Below are 23,629 nucleotides of genomic sequence, written 5' to 3' on the forward strand. Positions count from 1 at the left end.
ATATAGAAAAAAAAGATTTGAAATAGAATTATACTTCAATTTTTGAATGGAGATTCAGCTCAGGTAGGGGGGATGTCTGTGTTTTCTCATTTTGTGTGTTGGTTTTTTCCTCTCATCAAGGGTAAACTAGAAATCTGATGCAGATGCACAGCCTGATACAAATTCAAATATCTTTGACATCATAATTATACAGTTTCAATCAAAATTAATAACTTTGCATTTAATTCATTAACTCCTTTGCTGCCCTGTCAACAGGAGTCAATTATTGTAATTCTTAACATTTTTCTCGAAAGCGGTTATGGAACAAAATTTCATTTAATTTCATTTCCCCTGAAAAGGCTTCTTCTGATGTTCACAACATGATTTTAGTGCAGTAAGCTATAACATTCTATGATTATTCACAACCACTGTGGCCTGCACACTTTCACACTGAGGCCAGATTTTCTAGCCGCACAGCATACAACTGTAATAGTGTATAAATGGCTTTATGTTTACCTTTAATATAACTGCACATCCTACAACTAAAATACCTGTAACCAAGAAGATACTGCTGACTGGAAGGAGCTTCAGATCTATGAGCTAATGCTTTCATCCAGTGCTGAACTAACCGAAGAGAAACATCAAGGCATTTATGGAGCAGAACCACAAAATGTGAACTTTGGAGTTATTCCTGACAACAGTAAACACTTCAAAGTAAGGAATGCAAATACTTAAGTTTGAAATAGAGAAAACCAACAACAAATGCAATCAAGAGTCTACTTCCTCCCGCCCTTACATGAAGTAGTGACCCTTCCTTTTTGCTGTCCAATATCGTGTCTTTAAAAGTCAGATTTTCTCTTCAGAAAAGTTGTCCTATTGCTTGTTTTTCAGCCTAACTTTCTGTCACAGCTAAGCTGTAAGAGAAGTACAGGATTTTTCGCCACAGAAGGAGTTACTGCTGCCAAGCAAAGAACTATCTGTCTATGGCAGAAAATACTGGAGGAGCAAGGATAAAGGGCAAATTCAGCAAAGAATTTGCAAATTCACAATTTGAAAGCTCACTCTTTCTCCATTTCGCTCTCCCCCTCCCCCTTCTTTCACACATCATTTTCAATCCATTTGACTGCTGTTTAAAAAAAAAAAAAAAAACAAAAAAAAAAAAAAAAAAACAAACACAAACCACGAAAAACTGAGCTGGCATCTTGACTGACTTCTGTATTTGCAATTTTAAAGCTGTTTGTCCATGAAAGCAGAGGAAGGACCACAGAGAATACACCGCTGTTTGAACCCTTATCAATGGAAAGCTTCCTAAGTGCTTTGCAATAAGGTAAATATCATTAAACCAAATACAAAGAAAGGGAAATCAAGGCAAGGGAAATCCAGGCAAGAGAAAGAAAAGGAGTTGCTCAAGGTCATCCAGCAGCCAGTTAGCAATCAGAAGTATTTGTCTTCTAACTTCTAGCACCCATGGCAAAGGACCATAACGACTTCTCTTTATATGAAGGCTTACATCAGCACTTCCATGAACTGATAATATACATAATGCAAGCAACAATACATTAGCTAGACAAATTAGACTCTGAGAACAAGGCAGCAGGGAACTGCCTGCCAGTAAAAAAACTAAAAGCCATGAAGCACCATTCCTGAACGGCATCCGCACACACTGATCCAACGGGGTTCTGCTGGCAGGTGCTAATACCTGTCAATGAACAAAACATGAAATCACATTTCCCCCAGTCTTTCACAATATACTGGCATACTGCATAAACTTCACTACTTTACCCTTTACTGCAAAAATTGATTCAGCCAGGAATATCCAAATGCAGATTTCAGACAACTGCATATGTGCTGTGAGCACCACTTCTACAAGCCTCCGGCCTCCTTTACAGCACACCAGAAATGTACACATCTGCTACAGAAGGAAGATTCACAATAAAAGTTCTATAGATGTACTGCCCATAAGACTCATTAAGAGGTATTAACTACGTCACTATAGTTTCAGAATATCCAAGGCAATATGAAAAAATCCACCCCATTAAGCAGAATTTATTCAGTCTTCAAAAGCTTTGAAATTGTGTCGAACTGAGAATGCTAGTAATCTCTAAGAACTTTCACACTCCATAGATCATATCTTCTTCTGTCCCTAATTCAAAATTCAACCAGGATAAAAATACAATTCTTTAGCTAGAAAGCTTTTTACACACATAACCAAACTTCTGCTTTTCTACGTTACAAATCTTCCTTCAAGGAAAAGAACACATTCATCCATACCACCTGGGAGATAAAGCAGAACTCACTATTTTCCACGCTACTGAAAGAGACAAAAAAAGTAATTCAAGACATACTCTCCTGCCGCACCCAAAGTTTCCATTTTCAGTGGAGAAGCCTCTTTTACACTTGCATCTCATGGGAACCGATAATCTGTTATTCCATAAAACACAAGCACTTTACATCTCCATCCTCACTGGACTCGCTTGGCAGACCTGGTAATTTCTATTAGAGCGGGGGTTTCTCTGCCCAGTCAAGGACCTTCATGCTCTTTGCCAGGTTAAGATAAAACTTAAAAGCATTCTTTGCCTGTTTTCCCAGGAAAAATTACAATCTGTTTTGTACTCTCCTCAGGAGATAGCTCATTTATCCATATTTCAAGATATACTGTTCTATAAACAATATTTCACAGTTATCCTCTTGGTCACACAACTCAAGGATAAACAAAAAAAGCATTTTTCTGTCTGTTTAGAGGACATCAATATTATTACAGCTTAGATAAAAAAAGTTTTGTAAAGAATTTATTGAAAACAGGCACAGTCTAGCAATTTGACCATGTCCAAGAACTCTGCATAATTCAAACAAGCAATTTTACTTGTCTGTTCCGAAATTTTCCCATTAATGAAAATAATATTTACTTCACAGCGTTCAGAACAACTAATTTCCATGTAAAGCTTGAATCTAAAACAGACAGTAATTTGATAGATCTGAGGACAGAAGGTGAAGGAAAAAGAAATTAGATGTTATCTTCATCTTCAAATGAGAAAATATTTAAGTTGCAGCAGAACCAGCTACTTTCACATTTCCATGAATGTTACCAAAAATTACACATAATAAAGAAAATTCAATGCTAATGTAATTTCTCTCGAACTACATGCCCAGCCAGGAACAGCAGCAGAGTCTTCAACACCAGATTTTTATCTGAACAGACAAGTTTGTGAATCTGCCTTGATTCTTGTCCATTCCAAAGCTGCCACAGTTTCACTAATAAAATTAGATGTAACATTTTGAGAACTCGCTGCTCATTCGTCCGTGGGAAGAAAGGGAAGAGAGTTACAGAACACTCTGAACATATTACTTTTAATAAACCCAAACCAAAAGAGAAATATAAGACAGTGAATCCAGAGACTATTAATGTAGCTAACTATTGCAGATTCATGAAAGTCTATTCCTAGTTTCAACTGTTCAACTCAAGGCCAGAAAAATTACCCAGTTCACATCAACGTACTACATAAGTATTCAAACACTATTTTTAAGGTGGTCTCACTATTACAGAACCATTTGTGCCCAGGATGACCAGGTATAGCTGAGAATCTGGCCAACACCTTTTCTTCTTTTGTTAAAAATACAGTGATTTTGAATGTCTGGCTCTCAACATAGGATTCTTATTTCACAGAATCACAGAACGTTCGGGGTTGGAAGGGACCTCTGGGGATCATCTGGTCCAACCCCCCTGCCAAAGCAGGGTCACCTACAGCAGGTTGCACAGGACCTCGTCCAGGCAGATTTTGAATATCTCCAGAGAAGGAGAACCCACAGCCTCTCTGAGCAGCCTGTTCCAGTGCTCGGTCACCCTCAGAGTAAGGAAGTTCTTTATTCATCAGTAAAGATATAGAAGCATGAATTCACAAATACACACATTTCCTGCTTTTCTTTAGTACAAGTAGCACTGAGAAATTAAGCTACTTCAGGTAGATTACTTTTGTTATTTTGAATTAATTTCTGGAGCATGTTTAATTGAGAGTAAAGAGTCTTAAGAAAAATGGTCTTTATCAAAGCAAGTATCTGATGCATTGATGGACACGTGTCGTACAGTACATACCATGTTGACACAGACCCTGACACTAGATACACAATCTTTAAAAGTACCATGGTCAGAAGGTAAATGAGTAATTACAAGATATAAGATTGAACCCAAATTGGGAGATACAGATACAAGGAAGTTGGGGGTGGGGTGTTTAACTACTATTTTCAGCAGGGAGAGGGGGCTAAAAGTATATTTGTTTATCTCCAAACACTGCAGGTAAAACACTTTGTAACTAACACCCTTGGATACAGAGAAAAATACACTCTTGAACACCTCATGATTTTAATAAGAATACCAAAAAACTAGACACCCTTGTTTCTAAAGAAACTGCACTTCTAGGGAAGAAACTAAAATAAGAAAATCGTTAATATGGGAAATTTGATTACGAAGAAAGAAAATGGCAAGGTTATACATTCTTAATGAAGTATGAGAACATGTCAATGTTACCACAAATTGAGATTCTATGCTCCAGTAAGTACTCATTAGTGCTGGGGAAAAACACAACCCAGAAGTTCAGGAGCAGGCAAAAAGTGACTTAATATAATACCATAGCATAAAGGTGATAATGTAGCTTTTGTTGGGGTTTTTGTTCATTTAGATGCAGAAAACTGGGTTTACTTTTACTTCACAAAAAAATACTCTTTAAGCAAAGGTTCACAAATGTTAGTGACTGCAAACCTGCAGTACCAAGCCAATGTAATGAAACCGCAGTTACAGAAGGTGCAGAAGCTACAGATGCCAGAATATAAAGCTAAAAAGAGAGAAGGGGCATAACACTGGCAATTAGAGAGCCCAGTAAACAACATGACTTTTTTTCCAAGCCCCAGGAACCCCATGGAGGAGGCGCGACAGCTCTGCCAGCAGCACCCCTCGGGAAGGCAGCCACGGTGTTTTCAGCAGCTCGACTCAGCCACAGCGGAAGCACCCTGCTCACCCACCACCCAGAAGCACCCGTTATCCACGTCTGTTTCTTAAGCAAATGCACACCATACACCAAAGATTTGCATTAAAGAGAAAAAAAATTTCTAATCTCATGCGAGGCTAGAAATTAAAATATAAATGGAGACTTAGTAACAGACACACAAAACCTGTACCCATTACTAACGAATGTTTCTTTTTCAGCAATTTCACAATCCAAATAGCATTTGTGCTGTAGTCCATTTGAGTCATTGTCCATAAGTCAAGAATACACATGAACGAATCAATTCTTCACCTGCTTCCCTGTAGCCTTTAGGGCAGAACACGACTACTCTTCTAAATAAAAGCCTTGGAAAAAAGCTTGTTCCAGTGATTCATTCAAATAAACATTCCAGCAAAGGCTTACATTCCACCAGTTGAATGTAAAAATAGAAAGTGACCATAAATCTTCAGGGAAAAAATTAACACACTGTTTTTCAGTTTTTCATAAAAATATTTGTCCATTAATATCAAGCAATCGAAAAGTTGTACACCTGACTGAGCCCTACTAACAGGAGAGCTAGAAATCAGCACTATTAGGTAGAAGTTACAGACTCCACATGACATGTAATTCCTTTGAATACATAGCTATAGGTACAGGTCTTTAATAAAAAAAAGAAAAAGGTTATGCTCTTACATTAAACAAGAACAAACCCAGTGACAAGTAATCTCTCCAAGGTAGTGTCCACACATTATTCCTATCTAAAAAAGCATGCCTGCAATGAAACTCAGCAACCTTTATTTAAAATTTTTCAATTTCAAGATTAGCTTCAAAATACACTCTTGAGAAGATACAAACAAAGCTTCAAACTGTTTCATGAATAGGACGCCACAGAAAAGACTCTCAGCTGTATTGTGGCCATTTGAACTAACCAATTTTCTTTCCCCCATATATTTGGAGACCCATTTCAAAAATCTGTAGAATCATTGTACGATCCTTAACCACCACCAGCAGTGTCTACGCAGAGCCTAAGGCAGGCCTTTAATGATTTTACCCAATCCTAACAACACGACGTCGTCATTACTACAAATGCACAATGGTTAGCTTCCAATGGGATTAGGGAAAGCAAACATTAATAATATATCACATGAAATTCAAACGATCTGTAGCAGGGATGTGGAGTACAAGCACAAATTTAACAAATCCGGCTTCCAAAAAAACCCAGACATACCGAAGTGACAGCTGATTTCAGAAACATCCTACTAAGGCCACAGAACACCAGTCGAACCCATTATAAAGTGTGTGCACGGTGCTGATGGTGGAGGAGAGCTCTTGCCCCTTTTCGCAAAGTGTTGGCTTTCAGCAGGATCGACCCCTCGCTTCAGCCCACCCAGCTGCACACATCTGTAAGTGGAAAGGGTAAGGAAGGAGCAGCCAAGTTGGAGCAAGGGGAGGACAGAAGCAAGATGTGCCCTTCCAGGGGCTGCATGGGCCCGTGCCAGGCTGGTGTGGCAGCACCCCCGCACCCTGAGCTTCCAAGGAGGAGAATTCTTGATTTTGCTAGGAAAATACAGATCCCATCCAATACTGCTAAAACAACAATTGCCGAGAAAGAGGGCTGAAATCTGAGACACCCAAATGAAAGATCTCACCCCACTGGCTTCTTAGTTACCCCAGACAACTATTCATTGCTTTTAAGGAAAAAAAAACACATGAACTTTATCTAAAATACTAATTTTACCGGGTACAAGTAAGCTTAAAATCCATCAGTACACTCACAGGTTAGGTTTGGATATATATTACATGAGATTCAGCAGAAGCATTTGAAAAAAACGCAGCAGATTGAGCTACCACACATGGCACAGTTTCCTTTTATAGCATGACTGATGTCAGGAGAATTGAAGATGAGCTTCCAGAGTCCTGATGTCCCATAGATGGAAGACAAATCAAATCAGCCCAGACTGGTGGACTCTGTTAATGGATTTATCCTGACCTGTGGCAAGTAATCTCATAATTCCTACGTAAAACTGCTCTGCTGAACTAAATTTTAGGAAGGTCACAAATGGTTATCCAGCAATTACATACAATAACAATTTGCTGCCCAGTTTCAAATCTTTGGAAAATACAGTATTATTGGCATGTCACATGAAAAGATATTTGAAATTCAGAATAGAGAGATCCACCATCCCATATATCACTTCAGTGTTTGGGTACAGAATAATCAGCCATTGTAGTTTTGATTCTGTAAGCAGAAAGGTCTTTTCTTGACAACGTAATGTTTCCAAATCTCAAGATACGTATTTTTATCATATTTCAGAGGGTACCACATACTTTGTAAGATGATGACCTGAAAGGACTTCCCCTTCACCAGGGTCTCAACTACCACAGCCACATAAAGCCAAAGTGTTAAGACAACAGCGCTCTACTGCACAGGGAAGAGACCATACAGCAAACACGTACCCGGCACAGGATTGCAACCTTCAAGTTCACACAGCACTCTTGAGATGTGAAGACAATTAACACATTTCTAAGAATTTTACAAACTTGATCTCCAGATAGATTGGTGGCACACTGCTTACCCTAAGTAGATGGTAAGATACCCTAGAAAAACTGCCAATAATAACAAAGTTTACTCCAGAGGAGAAGGGACTCCTGTCATGCTACTCGCTCAGTTCTTTTCTTACATTGCAACAGGGTCTCAATTTATGGTCTCAGATTGTTTTCAAACACACAAATACCTTGATCATAAGTGCTCCTCACACTTTCTGGCTTTCTGAAATATTTTGGCATTGGTGCAGCACAGGTAAGGGTTCCTTTCCTCACATCTAGACTCAACACATGAAAATCTCTCCTATCACAAACCTCACCCAAAAACCCAATCATTACTTGAGTGCACTTGTCCAGGGGGAAGTCTTTGCTTTTACACAAAAAAATGTTCCTTGTGATCCCTGCACTGGGCAGCAGGCTGCAAACATGGTTTTGCTGAGGAGAGGATGGGAATATCAACACAGCACAAGGCTCCGAAGGAAAACTACCAAACTGTGCTGCCAGGGTAGCATGTGCTCACAGATTCGGTGCTTTGCTGTTCTCACTCAAGCATGACACTTCGTTTTGTGTCACACAAGTTACAGAAAAAACAACATTTTAATATGTTGCAAATCAAATCTTAACTAACTGTGCACAGTCATTAGAGGAAAACTATTAGAGCCCGTAGGAAAGGACCATTACAGGAAAAAGAAATAGCTGTAGTTACAAACATCAGAGATAAATAAAGAATGTCAATATAACTAAAACAAAATACCCCTTCAAAATGAAGGTAATTTAAAATAACGACAAAAGCCCCTCAAGATGAGCAGTGCCACCACTCGCCCCAAGCCCTGAGCCCCTTTCCCCCCATGGCAGGCAGGGAGAAGATGCACCAGAGATGCCTGCAAGGCCCTGGGGTGACCTCACCCTCCAAGCAAAACCAAGGTAAACGGTATTCCAAGTCAGTTCACACCAAGAAAAAACATGCTTAGTGTAATGAAAGACTAATTTGGCTGCACAGTAATGGACACAAAATAAATCTAGCTATTGAGAGAGTATTATAGGAACTCTACTCTTAGAAATTGTCTACCAGTATGTGTGTGCTGTGTTTACACTTAGTTTTCCAGCAATTCGAATTCTGATTCACACTCACTAATTTGCCAACAATTGCACCTAGATCTGGAAGGAAAGGTGGAAGAAATGGGAGAACAGCATGATGCCAAAGCCCTTACTTCAAGAAATTACTGGCTGAAGCTTACTCTCTTTTTTCAGAATTTTTTGTGGACTTCAAAAAGTTTATAAGTATGTCCTCATATTTGAGAAATACAACCTAAGGCTTTCAAACAATTCACCCTTAACTAAAGTTGTTAATATTTTCTTAATCATTCTTACATTCACAGCATAAATACCACACTGCAGGACTCACAATAGGATTTTTTTTTCTGCTGTGTTTCTGTTAGGTTCATTTCACAAACCATCTATTTCTCAGTGAAATACACACATAATGCAATATTTGCCTTAAAACAAGCTCTCAAGTGAAAGGTTCTACCTTCCTGCTCCCTCCTTTCAGGCCTCAGTTGGCAGATGGTCAAGAGGATGTTTATAGCAACAGAGGATGTTTATCAACCAACCTTCACAGGCTAAAGAGGCTGCTGCCTTAATAAAAACATTTGACAATGCCTTTTAGCAAAGTATTGAACATGTAATGCATTCAAACTTTATCAAAAAATCATTGGAAAATACTGCTCCTGCATGCACATCTACAAAGCTGCCTTCTTACACCTATTTGGGTCTAAATCCCCAGAATACAGTCTTTGCTCCATCTCGGTCATATTTAAGCATTACTTTAATTCAGAGTAAGTCTCAACACCACTCTTGTAGTTAACAGTCCCCAGTGACTTCACAGTTTGAGAATGAAATAGTTACAAATTCCTGATTGTCTTCATACTGCAATTTTGATTAAACATCCTTTCTCTTTTTAAGACAGAATCTTTGGTAAACTTATTAATCAGGTCACAGTCAGACTTGCATAAACTTTACTACACTAATCACAAAACAACAAAAGCTATACTAGCACACCAGATTTGCATGGGTTACGGAAGACATTGTTCAACATTACAGGCCAGGACTAATTTATATTCTACACAGAACTTCCTTATTGGAATCTGCAAGCATTTCTCCTTATGGCATTTTTATGAAACAAGAATAATTATTCCATTTCTGAGAAACATAACTGAGGCAGGCAAGCTGAGGGTCAAGAGGGTCTCTCCTCGGGGACACCCAGCCCCCTCAGGCACCCTACCCACAGCCCAGCACTGCACACTTCCATACATGCAAGATAATTGTCACTACTACGGAATCATACTCCTTCGTGTGCTACTACATTTTAACAAGGTTTCAGCTAGTCCTCTAATTACTCCCCAGTGGAAAAGCCCCATCTTTTAAAAAAACATACAAAAAATCCACCTCACACCACACATCAAGGCCTGACTCCCCAAAAGGGTAACACTTGCCTAAAAAAAAGCATTTGGACATGTACTTTCAAAGTGGCACATGAAACCCTAGTTTTGCCCTTCAGGGTTAAACTGTCAGAGGGTAATTCCACGCTTATGTTAGTCTGGAGCAAGTGAGAGCTGCAGAGGAAAGAAGCCTTGGCTTTTCCCACCCACCCAGTCCTTTTACATGCTGTCACCAACAGCCAGCTGGTGATGTGGTGAACCAGATCAAGAGAGTCAACTCAACTGGGAGCTGAACTGTCTTCTTTGACAGGTTACCTTTAACAACCAGCAGTGTCCAGCCACACTCACTGAATGGCAAGAGGCTGGGGGGACTACAAGACCACAATTTTCGGCAGTAACTGAATCAATTCAGGCTGGATTAAAATTGCCTGGGAAGCTACAATACTCAACTACATTTCCACAAGCCATTTTCCCAAGTTTCTGTTCCTGTTCAGAGTTTTTATTATCTTACACCCAATAATAACTAAACAAGGATATCAGATCTGGGTTTTTAAGCAAGATCCTCTTCAATCATACCACCAGATACACTGGGGCCTAATCCAGCATATGCAACACACAGCCGTTAAACCAGAGCCTAATAAAAAAATACATCTCACACAGATCAAGAGGACTACGATCCCCAAGAAACAATGAATACAGACTAGTAAAAATTTCAGGAGGGGGTATAGTAATAGCAGTTACAAAGTGTAGAGTATGTATTTCTCAGATCTGAGACGGTGTGATTGATCCCCCCCCCATGTACTTTTGTCTTTAAATCAGTAGATCTAAATCCTGCAATACGTGAACTAAGACTTACTTTGCATGGACCTGACCATCCACAAAGTCACTGCTCATAAAACTGTCTACTAAAGACTTTCACCTTTAAAAGATGTTAAATTATATTTTAGCTCCTAAAAACACTCCAATATTAATTTATATTTTTGTATATTTTTGCATGAATTACATTCATATACGTCTAAAAAGAAACTTCTAAATAATTTCTAAAGTTAATATACTTCTAAAAGAAAAATATTGTAAATAGAAAGCCATAAAATAATGATATGTGTGACATGTTCAGCAGCCTTCAAATTGGATTATAAACCTGTCACATGTATATGGCATACTAATTGTAAATATCTAGTATCTTTCGCTCTAGGGAACAAATTCATGTTTTTAAAACAAAGGAAATGACAAGAGTATTAAGGATTTTCAACTGTCTGTGACCTAGCAAGGATAACTAGCATACTTCTTGCTGGGTATCATTCTTTTGATTGAAATACCAGTAATTTCCCTGCAGACCAAAGCAGATCTTATCAAATGACTACTATGCCCTGAAGAGGCCATAAATTAATAACGTTACGCAGTGACTTGATACTGTATAAGGGGAGGAGGAAGGTGGAAAAAGAATATATATGATGTCAATGAATTGCAATTTGCTTCTGAACAGTATGCTATCATCAATTTCACGAGCAACAGACAGTTGAAATAGGTAAACGACTTCCAGGCTCCCATGCAAAGATACACAGCTCTTAAAAGAAAGTTTCCATGCAAGTCAGATCATGGCAATGCCCGAGTATCTAGAAGACGTCATCAGCTCTAAAGTTAGTGACAATAAGTTACGTGTTTTAAAGAGTGGCTTGGCTTTACAAAAGGAAGCAAATTAATCTGTAAACTTTAAGCCTTATAATATAAAGAATTGAGAGCATAGCTGCTGCTGAAAAAAAGACGCAGAAGGCCACCTATCCCAGCAGACGCACTGTATCAGGGATCCAGAAATCTGAAATCTGTTCCACGGAACAAAATACATACACATACAGACACCTCTACAGTTCTATACTCACCTGTGCTCCTAAAGAGAACCATAGATGAAGAAAGACAAAATCAGGTATGCAGAAAACAAAAAAAATCAGCAAAAAAGCAATGTTTTCAAATGTGCTGGTTTTGGCTGGGATGGAGTTAATTTTCTTCATAGTAGCTTGTATGGGGCTAAGTTTTGGATTTGTGCTGAAATCAGTGTTCATAGCACGGGGACGCTTTCGTTACCACCGAGCAGTGCCTGGACAGAGTCAAGGCCTTCTCTGCTCCTCACCCACCCCAGCAGCGAGGAAGCCAGGTGGGTACATGCAGCGGGGAGGGGACACAGCCGGGACAGCTGACCCCAGCTGACCCAAGGGATATCCCGTACCGCGTGATGTCATGCTCAGCACATAAAGCAGGGGGAAGAAGGAGGAAGGGGGGGGAACATTCAGAGTGACGGCGCTTGTCTTCCCAAGTGACTGTTACGCGTGATGGAGCCCTGCTCTCCTGGGGGTGGCCGCACACCTGCCTGCCCGCAGGAAGTGGTGAACGGATTCCTTGTTTTGCTTTGCTTGCGTGCGCGGCTTTTGCTTTACCTATTAAACTGTCTTTATCTCAACCCATCAGTCTTCTCACTTTTACTCTTCCCACTCTCTCCCCCGTCGCACTAGGAGGGAGTGAGCAAGTGGCTGTGTGGTGCTTGGTTGCAGCTGGGGTTAAACCACGACATCCTATTTCAAAGTTATAGCAATACAGGATTGAATTTAACAAGTATTTTAAATACTAATTTTAGTATTAATTTTAAGTACCCTCAATAGAGGGGTCACATCAGCACAAACTATTACTTACACTTGAGAAATGACACGTATTTGAAGGAACTTGGCTGTCACGCACACCAAAAGAGAATATGATAGGTTTAGTTAAGCAAATTATTAGTGCTTCGGTAGAACAAAAGACATATCAGGACATCGCAAACACTACGCAAGTGAAGAAAATGCCATACTTCTTAAATAGATGCAGTCACAGGAAAAGACCCGGAAGCGTAGCTTACACAGAAAAGGGCCTCCCAAAGAGTAAGTTATCACGCAAGCTATCAGGTCTCAGAAAAACAAACCTTCGGACTCCTACATTACCTTATTCCAGCGTTAGTTACTCGCAGCATCTTATTCCAGCAGATCTGGCCAGACCAGAGGAGTCAATTCCAGGAAACAGGCAGGGATTGTACATCATTTGGATAGAAGGGGCACTTATGGGCATATTAACATGAGAGCTACTTTAAAGAAGTGATCTAAGTTGAAACAGGTCTAAAAAAAAAAAAAAAAAAATCTCACCATTGCTATAAAAGTTACAAATCCAGAGCAATCAAGAAAGAAAGGTTTCTTTTAGGTGCAAAGACTAAAGCTTATGTAAAACAAACTGACCCTCAAATCTTCATGTTTTTCCTATTTTGTTGGTTATACTTTTAACACTGTTTTCCAAATGTTTCGTATCCAGTGCTTGATGATGAAACAGCATTTGCTTTGTTCTGTTTTAAGGGCAACAAATGCAGGGAGGCAATGTTAAGGACCTGTACAGAGGACAAGATACCAGACGAACTTTGTAAACTCAAATGGAAACTTTGCCAAAGAGTTCCATGTATCATCATCTGGTTGCATCCTTTTGGCAAGAAGAACGCTTGGCCGTCATGGCAAGACAGACACAGCAGCTCAGCTGTGGTCTCAGCTTTTGCTGGAGGTGAAGAACTTGGTACATCTCATAGGAAGAACGCTACCCAATTTCACTGTTCTGCAACAATGATGTTTCTTTCAGCTACCTTTTGCTTACATTTGTAAACTCACATATAAATATGTTCATGCACAAGACACTGACCAGTCGGTCCAGAAGTGATGGATATTTGCATTTCAAATGCCCTAGATTCATTCAGAGCTCTCATCTGCACCCTACTGCATTGCATGTGACCGCTAATGCCCAAGTCATTTATAGTAACCAAGCTATTCTCACCATTTTTCACAAACTACAGATTGGTCAACTATCCTTTCACCACTGACAAAATCAAGTTTCTTTCTACATAGTTCTATTTCTCACATCCAAAGAAATTATTTATAAATAAAGGAGCCTTTTTCGAGATTTTTTTTTTTTCCATATAACCAAATCTACATTACATTGACTTAAGTACATACTCATTTCTGGTTTTACCAGACTTCCTAAAATGTTAATAAAACACTGCCATCTTCCTTTTTACCTACAGAAACATTCAATAAGTGACCGATTTTTGGAGGACACTTCAGGACACTGCTTCAGCCCATTTATAATGACTGTTTTTCCTTTTGGGGAGGTGAAAGAAGGGAAATAGTTGTTTGAATTCTCATGCAATCTAATCAGTTTTACTCAAATATATGCATAAATACAGGCATACTGTCACAGTAGCGAAAACTGCTAAATATCAACAAAAAGTTAAGTCACACAAGATTATTTTAGCACCAGGCTGATTGGATCACTCTAACCTTTAATCAGAAATCTAAAAAATACATAAATTCAAAATGTATCCTTTTGCCATGTAGATAAAACAGAGGCAATATTCCAAACTCCAAACAAAAAGGCATTACAGTACCGGGTGATCACGGTCTTTTCTCCCACAAGCTACGCAGAAAAATCCTAGAACTAAAACAAAATACTAACATCACAGCAGCAAGTAATGGATTTGGTGGACTTTGCAAGCACCATAGCTTGGTATCACATCTAGAGGGACTACAGGAACTGAACAAATAAGGTATGAATACGTTAAAGCCTGTAGAGTAGGACAAAGAAAGCAAAGAAAAACATCGTTTCTAGTAATGGAGAGATAATTAGAGAACTCTGGTAGACAACAGTAGTTAAAGTTACAGGTAACTTTACATATACTTTACTCAACATAACTACAATCTCATGTTACCAGGCATGTCACCCTGCCTGGCTTTACACATCTGCAGCAAGGCAAAGGTTGCATTTACCAAAATTGCTTCTAGCTCTATGACACACATATTGGTGTCTCTGAAGCTTTATGCTGACCACATGATGTTCTTGCCATTACTAAGCCACGGGTGGGAATAACACATTGTAAACCAAGCAGGAATTTGGAAACAGTTAAACTTACACATATCAGACAGGAGAGAGACAAGAAGTGCAAAGAAACAACTCTGCAAACCAAGCTCAAGGCAAAAAAATCTTATCCAGTCTCAAGGGGAATGCTAGAGTTTAGAGATGAAGTATTTGTACATTGCACTATTTCTATAAATACCTTCTTTTGAAAAAAGTGTCTGATCTTTCTCTGCCTCCAACTTACACCATAAATGCTGCCACCTTAAGAGGTACTCTGAGCTCAGAGAAAAGAGGAGAAGCCCGAACAAAGCAAGTTAAATTTAAAACACCTTTTTTTTTTTTTTTTTTTACACGTGGCCTTTACAAAAGGTTAGATTTCCAGGTCTTGTGAGAAAGGGATAAGGGAGGAAGCTTTGCACTGAACTGCTGAAACAGGCAAACAACAAGAATTACACAGCGTTCATGTGTGAATATAAATTAAAGGCTGTTGCAGGTTTTTGGCTTTTGTGGCTGGAAGAACTGGTCACTCATCTTTTGCCAGATTAAAATTAAATAAAAGCTTCAGGGACAGACAATTTCCCTGCTTTGCAACAAGGGAAGCCCGAAGAGACTTACCAGCTGTTCTTCACGGTTCCACTAATGTCTCAAAGCCAGAATAGAACACAAAGTGTTAATAGTTCTCAAACTGGCTTCCAGAAGCAAGACAAATTCAGGTTATTTTCCACCTATGAAACTTCAGGTAACAATGCTACTTAACCTTTTACAAACTGCCACTTTAAAACACTATAACATCAGATTTAAAAACAAAACAAAACAAAAAAAAAACCACACCAAAACACAGACCCCTTCAACGCTCATGAGTAATTTTACTTATGGGAATATCCTTGCTGAAGCTAACGGGACTGTTCACAAATGTATTACATTCCCTCATGTTGTTATAACCACGAACTAACATTATCCTCAAGGCAGATACCTTTTCTTAAATAAAACACAAACTTTAAGTGACTTCTCCATGGTCTTAAAACAAGTCAGGGTGGGATGGTAAGGAATACCCTTGGGGTTTGAACACGAAATTATGCACTAACTAAAAAACACCCCAAGCCTCTCCCAAAAAACACCTGTAAGTCAAAACACAATAAGCAAAAATATGTATACCTGGCTTAAGAAAAATTGCATGAAGTTTCCTCTTTTTTCCAACATTGCTTACATTGCACTAAGACAATGGAATTTAGTCCCACCTGACAAGAAGAATCATCAGAGATGCAGCCAGAAGTGTATGTGCAGGATGAAGTCACATTCACAAAATTAGCTGTTTCAGGTGAACAGCAATGCAAAAACACTAGTGTGCAAGGAGTAAAAGAAAGAAACCTATCAGCAACTGCACTGCAATGTTGTTTCTGCATGATCACTATAATGGAATACACAATCATAGATGGCTACAGACTCTTTAGGAAAGACAGGCCAACAAGGAGAGGTGGGGGAGTTGCTCTGTATGTGAGGGAGCAACTGGAATGCATTGAGCTTTGCCTGGGGGCAAATGAGGAATGAGTTGAAAGCTTGTGGGTTAGAATTAAGGGACAGGCTCATAAGGGTGACATTACGGTGGGTGTGTACTACAGGCCACCTGACCAGGAGGAGGAAGTTGATGAGGCCTTCTACAGGCAGCTGCAAGCAGCCTCACAGTCACAGGCCCTGGTTCTCATGGGGGACTTCAACCACCCTGACATCAGCTGGGAAGACCATACAGCTAGGCATTCGCAATCCAGGAGGTTCCTACAGAGCACTGATGATCACTTTCTGATGCAAGTGGTGGAGGAACCAACAAGGAAAGGCGCGCTGCTGGGCCTTGTACTAACAAACAAGGAGGGACTGGTTGAGGATGTGAAGGTTGGAGGTAGACTCGGCTGCAGTGACCATGAAATGGTGGAGTTCAGGATCCTGCATGGAGGAAGCAGGGTGATAAGCAGGATCAAAACCTTGGACCTTAGGAGGGCTAAATTTGGCCTCTTCAAGGAGCTACTGGGAGGAATCCCGTGGGCCAGGGCTCTTGAAGGCAGGGGCGTCCATGAGTGCTGGTCGCTCTTTAAACGACACTTCTTCCATGCACAGGAGCAACGCATCCCCCTGAGAAAGAAATCGAGCAAAGGAGGCAGGAGACCTGCATGGTTAAACAAGGAGCTTCTAGCGGAGATCAGGTGGAAGAGAAAGGTCCATGGAATGTGGAAAGAGGGGCAGGCCACTTGGGAAGAGTACAGAAATGTGGTGAGAGCATGCAGGGATGCGACGAGGAAGGCCAAGGCCCCCCTGGAATTGAAGCTGGCAAGGGATGTCAAAAACAACAAGAAGGGCTTCTTCAACTACATCAGCAGCAAAAGGAAGGCTAGGGACAATGTGGGGCCGCTGCTGAATGAGGCGGGTGTTCTGGCGACGGAAGATGCACAGAAGGCAGAGCTACTGAATGCCTTCTTTGCTTCAGTCTTCAGTGCTAAGACTGGCCCTCAGGAATCCCAGGCCCCTGAGGTAAGAGAAGAAGCCTACAGAGAGGACGACTTTCCCTTGGTCGAGGAGGACTGTGTGAGGGATCGCTTAAGCGATCTGGACGTCCACAAATCCATGGGCCCCGATGGAATGCACCCAAGAGTGCTGAGGGAGCTGGCGGATGTCATTGCTGAGCCACTCTCCATCATCTTTGAGAGGTCCTGGAGGACAGGAGAGGTGCCCGAGGACTGGAGAAAGGCCAATGTCACTCCAATCTTCAAAAAGGGCAAGAAGGAGGACCCAGGGAACTACAGGCCGGTCAGCCTCACCTCCATCCCGGGAAAGGTGATGGAGCAGCTTATCCTGGAGGCCATCATCAAGCAAGTGGAAGAAAAGAAGGTTATCAGGAGTAGTCAGCATGGATTCACCAAGGGGAAATCATGCCTGACCAATCTAATAGCTTTCTACAATGACATGACTGGCTGGGTAGACGAAGGGAGAGCCGTGGATGTTGTCTACCTTGACTTCAGCAAGGCTTTCGACAGTCTCCCATGATATCCTCCTAGGGAAGCTGAGGAAGTGTGGGCTGGATGAGCGGTCGGTGAAGTGGATAGAGAACTGGCTGAATGGCAGAACTCAGAGGGTTGTCATCAGCGGCGCTGAGTCTAGTTGGAGGCCGGTAACTAGTGGTGTCCCCCAGGGGTCAGTACTGGGCCCAGTCTTGTTTAACTTCTTCATCAACGACCTGGATGAAGAATTAGAATGTACCCTCAGCAAGTTTGCTGATGACACCAAACTGGGAGGAGCGGTAGATACACCAGAAGGCTGTGCTGCCATTCAGCGTGACCTGGATAGGCTGGAAAGCTGGGCAGAGAGGAACCTGATGAGGTTCAACAAAGGCAAATGCAGGGTCCTGCACCTGGGGAGGAACAACCCCATGCATCAGTACAGGCTTGGGGTGGACCTGCTGGAGAGCAGCTCTGCGGAGAGGGACCTGGGTGTCCTGGTGGACGACAGGTTGACCATGAGCCAGCAGTGTGCCCTGGCTGCCAAGAAAGCCAATGGAATCCTGGGGTGCATCAAGAAGAGTGTGGCCAGCAGGACGAGGGAGGTTCTCCTTCCCCTCTACACTGCCCTGGTGAGGCCCCATCTGGAGTACTGTGTCCAGTTCTGGGCTCCCCAGTTCAAGAAAGATGAGGAGCTACTGGAGAGAGTCCAGCGGAGGGCTACAAGGATGATGAGGGGACTGGAACATCTCTCCTACGAGGAGAGGCTGAGGGAGCTGGGCTTGTTCAGCCTGAAGAAGAGAAGGCTGCGAGGGGACCTTATAAATGCCTACAAATATCTGAAGGGTGGGTGTCAGGAGGATGGGGCCAAGCTCTTTTCAGTGGTGCCCAGTGACAGGACAAGGGGCAATGGGCACAAACTGAAGCACAGGAAGTTCCGTCTGAACATGAGGAAGAACTTCTTCCCTCTGAGGGTGACGGAGCCCTGGAACAGGCTGCCCAGGGAGGTTGTGGAGTCTCCTTCTCTGGAGATATTCAAGACCCGCCTGGATGCAGCCCTGTGCAGCCTGCTGTAGGTGACCCTGCTTCAGCAGGAGGGTTGGACTAGATGTCCCACAGAGGTCCCTTCCAACCCCTACGATTCTGTGATTCTGTAATCACCCATTCCTCAGTACTAATGAACTCTGTACAATACATAAAAAATTTCCCAGGATGTCCCAATTCTGTATGCAGCATGAGACTGCACAAGTTGTCTAAAGAAATGTGAATGCTCTGTAACAGGATTCTAAGTGGTGAATCTACTGGAAGACATTAGCGGTAAGAAGGTACATTGAGCATAAAACCTACCTTTCCATTTTCTTACACACTATTTCTTTAAATGTAGACCAAGAATGCGAAGTCTGTTTTTACTCGAAGATGTATTTTCAAGAAGATCTGCCTCCAAATTATAAATACTAAAGGAGAAATTCAATACACTGATTTTAGCTACTTTAATTAAAGCACTGGTGAAAAATCCTGCCCCAATCCTATTTTTTTAATTAAAAAAGAAAAGAGAAACCACAAAAAACATCTCCGGCATATTGCCTAGTTTTTCCTTTATAAGCATGAGGTTTTGGGAAAAAAATACTAGTAAGTAAACAAATTGAAAATGAAAAATTTACAGTGCTGTCCAAGTAAAATATCATTCTGTCTAAAAAACAGTGTATGGTAGGTCTTTCATGACAGGCTGAAACCTTCTAACTTGTTTTGCCAATATAAAAGAGCTCTCTTACAACTGTTAACCAACAAACGAAGCAAGGAACATCTCTTCACGTCCCCATCCAAATCTCTCCTGGCTGAGCTGAGAAATCCACTAGCTATATCAGGCCAAATGAGCAGTGCTCTTTATTGCTTGACAACTTTCACATGCCTCTCAAGTAAGATTAAATTAATCTATAAAAAGCTCACTTTCAGTGATACCATGATGCTATTGGTCCCAGGTGTATGCTCAGAGATACATATAGATCCACTAGTGCTGCAAAAGAAGGGGTAATGCAGCCCCACCGGCATCACCAGGGCAGCTATTTGCTCTGGCTCATGTATGCACAGCTGCACCTCTCGCTCCTCCCTCCGAGCTGGCAGCTACAACCAGCCCTGTATAAAGAAGATTCAGCTGAATGCCACTTAAGTTAGTATTTTCAGGTTTGGGTTTGGTTTTTTGGTTTGTTGGGTTTTTTTTCCTCCTAATAATTGGATTCCAGATTTTGCATTTGTAGAAGATAACTGAAGTTTTCCTTTTCAGTCCCACAGTCCAAGCAGCTAAGGATAAAAACAGATGAGCTAGGAGACATTCTTCTATTCTAAGATAAACTAATGAAACACCACGAGTAGGAGTTATAAACCCCTGATACTCCCTCAGCATACACCCTGGGTGTGTCCATCACATCAATCAGACCTGGCACTCCCTATGGTTGCAGTTCTGATCTGAAATTAAAGAGTAAAATTGTTGTGGTTGGACAGAAATGAGGCAACAGACTGCCATATTAATTTTTCTCGCCTCACCCTTAGAAGGTTTTGGAGCAATGACGGAGGTGTAGGAAGTGGTGCATGAATGCTCCTAACTGCACCAGGGAGGTTCCCTCTGGTGTGTCCCAGAGGTGGAACGTACAAGGCAAACTCAGACAGATCTCATATTAATTGTTTTTGTACCTTCAGCCCTTGATTTTCAAATAGCCAGAATTTCAATGAAATCATACCCTGTCAGTTAGCACGGAACCTATTCACAGTATGTTTGAAAGTAAACAGATGAGTCACTGAAATCACCATGTTCCTTGAGATTGTCATGCATTTCAAATTCCCTTCCTGTTCACGAGAAAAAGCAAACAGGTTAGAGAGATGAATAAATATAACTGTTTGACCACAAATAAACCCATGTGTAGATATCAAGTGCCTGTTTTTCACTCTCCTTTTAAAAAGGAAACTGATCTCTCTCTGAGTGGAGATTTAAATACATGTTACAAAATGACTGCTGTGGTCCTTTCTAACATTCTTTACATCAAAATACTTAAATAAATATCTATGTAAGACTTCCAGTAATCAAACTACAAAACGCAGGTAATGGAAACGAGCCAATAGATTTCGATTGCGATAACCCAATAAGCAGGCTAGTTAGTGCAGAAAACTAGCCTGAAGCCTCCACCAGATTCAGATTCCTTCCATGCAGTATCATACTATGGATGGTTTTCATTCTGGAATCACTTGGAGTTTTGTCCAAAATTCCGAGAAATCCTGCTCTTCTCCATTTAGGAGTAACCTAAAATGTGACCTTATTTTGTTCATACCCACGTTACTATGACCCTTCTGCCATACTATTGTAGATTTCCTTCTTCCGTGTGCATTTCTGCATCCCTCTGAAGAAAGCTTACAGAGCAGTCTCTATTCCAGCCTATGCTGTTGCGTTGTTGTATGCCTTAGAACAAACAGTAAGTAAGAACACACACCTGGAGAAAAAAAGCACATGTAGACTGCAGAGGAAAGAGCAACAAGGCATGCATTTCACCAAAAAGAAAAGCAAAATCCTTAAAATTACAGAAATCATTTAGAAAAGGAGCTACAATAAGTCCAACTTCTCAGGTATATAGACAAAGTGGGTTTGGAGATACTAAAGAAAAGGGGTAGAGTTTTTGTTGTTCGGTCTTGAAGACCTTAAACACATCGCTTTAGTTGCCTGAATCAGATACTTCGCAAAATTGTCAGTGAACCAACATGTCAGTCAACCCCTGACCCCAACGCATGTCTAAATGTTTCGGTGTTTCAATGGTATTAGCAAACTTTAGCCCACAAATAAATCTGCAGACCAAACATACAACCCATCCGTAACAAAAACAAGCCACAAAATTTTGAAATGCAAGTGTACAAAGGTATGTTTCCATGAGAGATGGGCATTCTGTAACAAGGATACCACAGGACAGCCCCTCACAAGAGACCTAAAGTTTTGATTTGCGAGTGCTTTCATTTGCACTTCAGAACCTGAAGATTTCTGAGTATTTCCTAGAGACAGATTTTGCCAAAATGGGAAATCCAATGCAATGGCTTTATTTTAAGGTCTCTTAATCAAAACACTGACTAGAACACTGGAACTTACACAAATTTTTCTTAAAGGGGGGGGGGGGAAAAAGGAAGAAAATTGCACGTTTCTTCTTCAGTGGCATTGCTGACACTAACACGAAGGTCTGCAAGCAGCCCTGATTGTAAGAACCTCACTGAGAAGCAGGAAGAATCAACAGTTCTCAAACTGCCACATTTAGAAAATGACAGAAAACACCTCTCATGGAAGGAAGAAAAAAAAAAAGGAGAAGAAAAAAATCAAACTGAGGACTATTTTAACTATCAGACAGCCTGTTTATATGAAAAAAAAAAATGTATCAAACAGGCAATTTTACCTATTAAACAATGAATTAACATATAAAGATTTAATTACAAGCAAAAACTCTTTAAAATTATTGTCTGCATCTCTGGCTTCCAAAAGGTATATGAATATATGGGAATGCATTGCCTAGTATTACAAGCTTAAAGTGCATCCATAAAATCTATAAAATCTGAATTATGGAAACTTTTGCAATACCCGAATTAAACAGAACACTTTAGAGCTTTGCCTCACTCACCTGTAAAAGACAGGCTCCAGAAATGACATAAAGGTATGATTAAACATTCTCAGCTATAGACAGGTTATTTCATCTTGCAAGCAAGGTTTGAATCCAGGCTTGGAGACTCACATCTGGTCACACAGGAGATGTGTTCTTTCTTAAGTTTCAAAGTTTCAGAGCCCCACGTGCTTCCCGGACTACAATTTTCTCCCCCATAAGATTAGCTAATAGCTCCCTAGAAATACCAGCATAACATTTACTGCCAAATTAAATATTGTTCTCCAGCTTAACAGCTTCCTTTCACTTGGAATATCTCTTGGCAGTTATCGTTGACACAGTCACATTTACACAGCTCTGGAAGCTCGACAGTCTTCACTACTCCCCCCTGTTGCAAAGGGTAATGAGTGCAAGGCATCCAGTTTATACACTAAACATGGCAACATAAACTGAAGATTCAGATGGGAGTTTCAGCATTAAGCTAAGGTTAAGAATGGCTTTTTGATGGAGCAGTCTCAAGCCGATTACTTTGAAAAGAAAACCACACAACTAGATGTATGTCAAATAACGGCATTCTACAATTTATTACCAGTCCTTTTTCTAACCAACAATCCAAGATGGGCAGGAACATCCAGCCTAGTCATGTGACCACAAAGGACTACGCCAAGAATGAAGCATGTCCTAGTGACATTGGTCTCAACCAAGCACTTTGCTGGGACACAAGAAGAAAGCCAGTTACTGGGCATTCACAGCAAGAGTGCTATGGTTTTCCATGTTCATGGTGTCAGGCAATGTACAAGCATGCCCAGAACCCCAACCGAGAACACAAACTTAGCAACTTACTATTCATCAAGAACCACTTTTATTTTTATGTAAAGGGAAGCATACTACTACTAAATCAAAACAGAAATAGATTTTCTTTTTTCTTTCTATTACTTTAAGTAGCAGGCATCCCTGCCCTCGTGCAACTATTAAATTACCAAATGCTGGGAGCAATCATCCAAGGAGCAACATGGTATTAGGACAATGACACTTTCCAGAGAAGTATGTTTAGACCAAAGATGAGAATAACCAGTCTTAATTTTGACTAGTTGCTCCATCTCTTCTAATAAGAAGAGAGTCAAGCATCCAGGAAAGTTTCTAGATACAGTCAGGTGTCAAGTAAAGTAAAC

The 23,629-nt window shown here is 40.7% G+C and overlaps 1 protein-coding gene across 12 annotated transcripts in view; it reads right to left on the reverse strand.

Moving 5' to 3' along the window:
• Positions 1-23,629, reverse strand: part of SIPA1L1 (signal induced proliferation associated 1 like 1) — a 231,659-nt gene that overhangs the window by 156,971 nt on the left and 51,059 nt on the right. Inside the window, exon 3 of one of the 12 annotated variants that reach the window (XM_075427531.1) lies at positions 12,907-13,077. The exons of 10 other annotated variants lie outside the window; for them this stretch is intronic. The gene's annotated coding sequence lies outside the window, so the exon portion shown is untranslated. Of the gene's footprint in view, positions 1-12,906; positions 13,078-23,629 lie in introns of those variants that run through there. One more of the 12 variants, XM_075427537.1, reaches the window with a different exon arrangement.

The sequence above is a fragment of the Opisthocomus hoazin genome, chromosome 7 (genome assembly GCF_030867145.1).
Source record: "Opisthocomus hoazin isolate bOpiHoa1 chromosome 7, bOpiHoa1.hap1, whole genome shotgun sequence".
NCBI lineage: Eukaryota > Metazoa > Chordata > Aves > Opisthocomiformes > Opisthocomidae > Opisthocomus > Opisthocomus hoazin.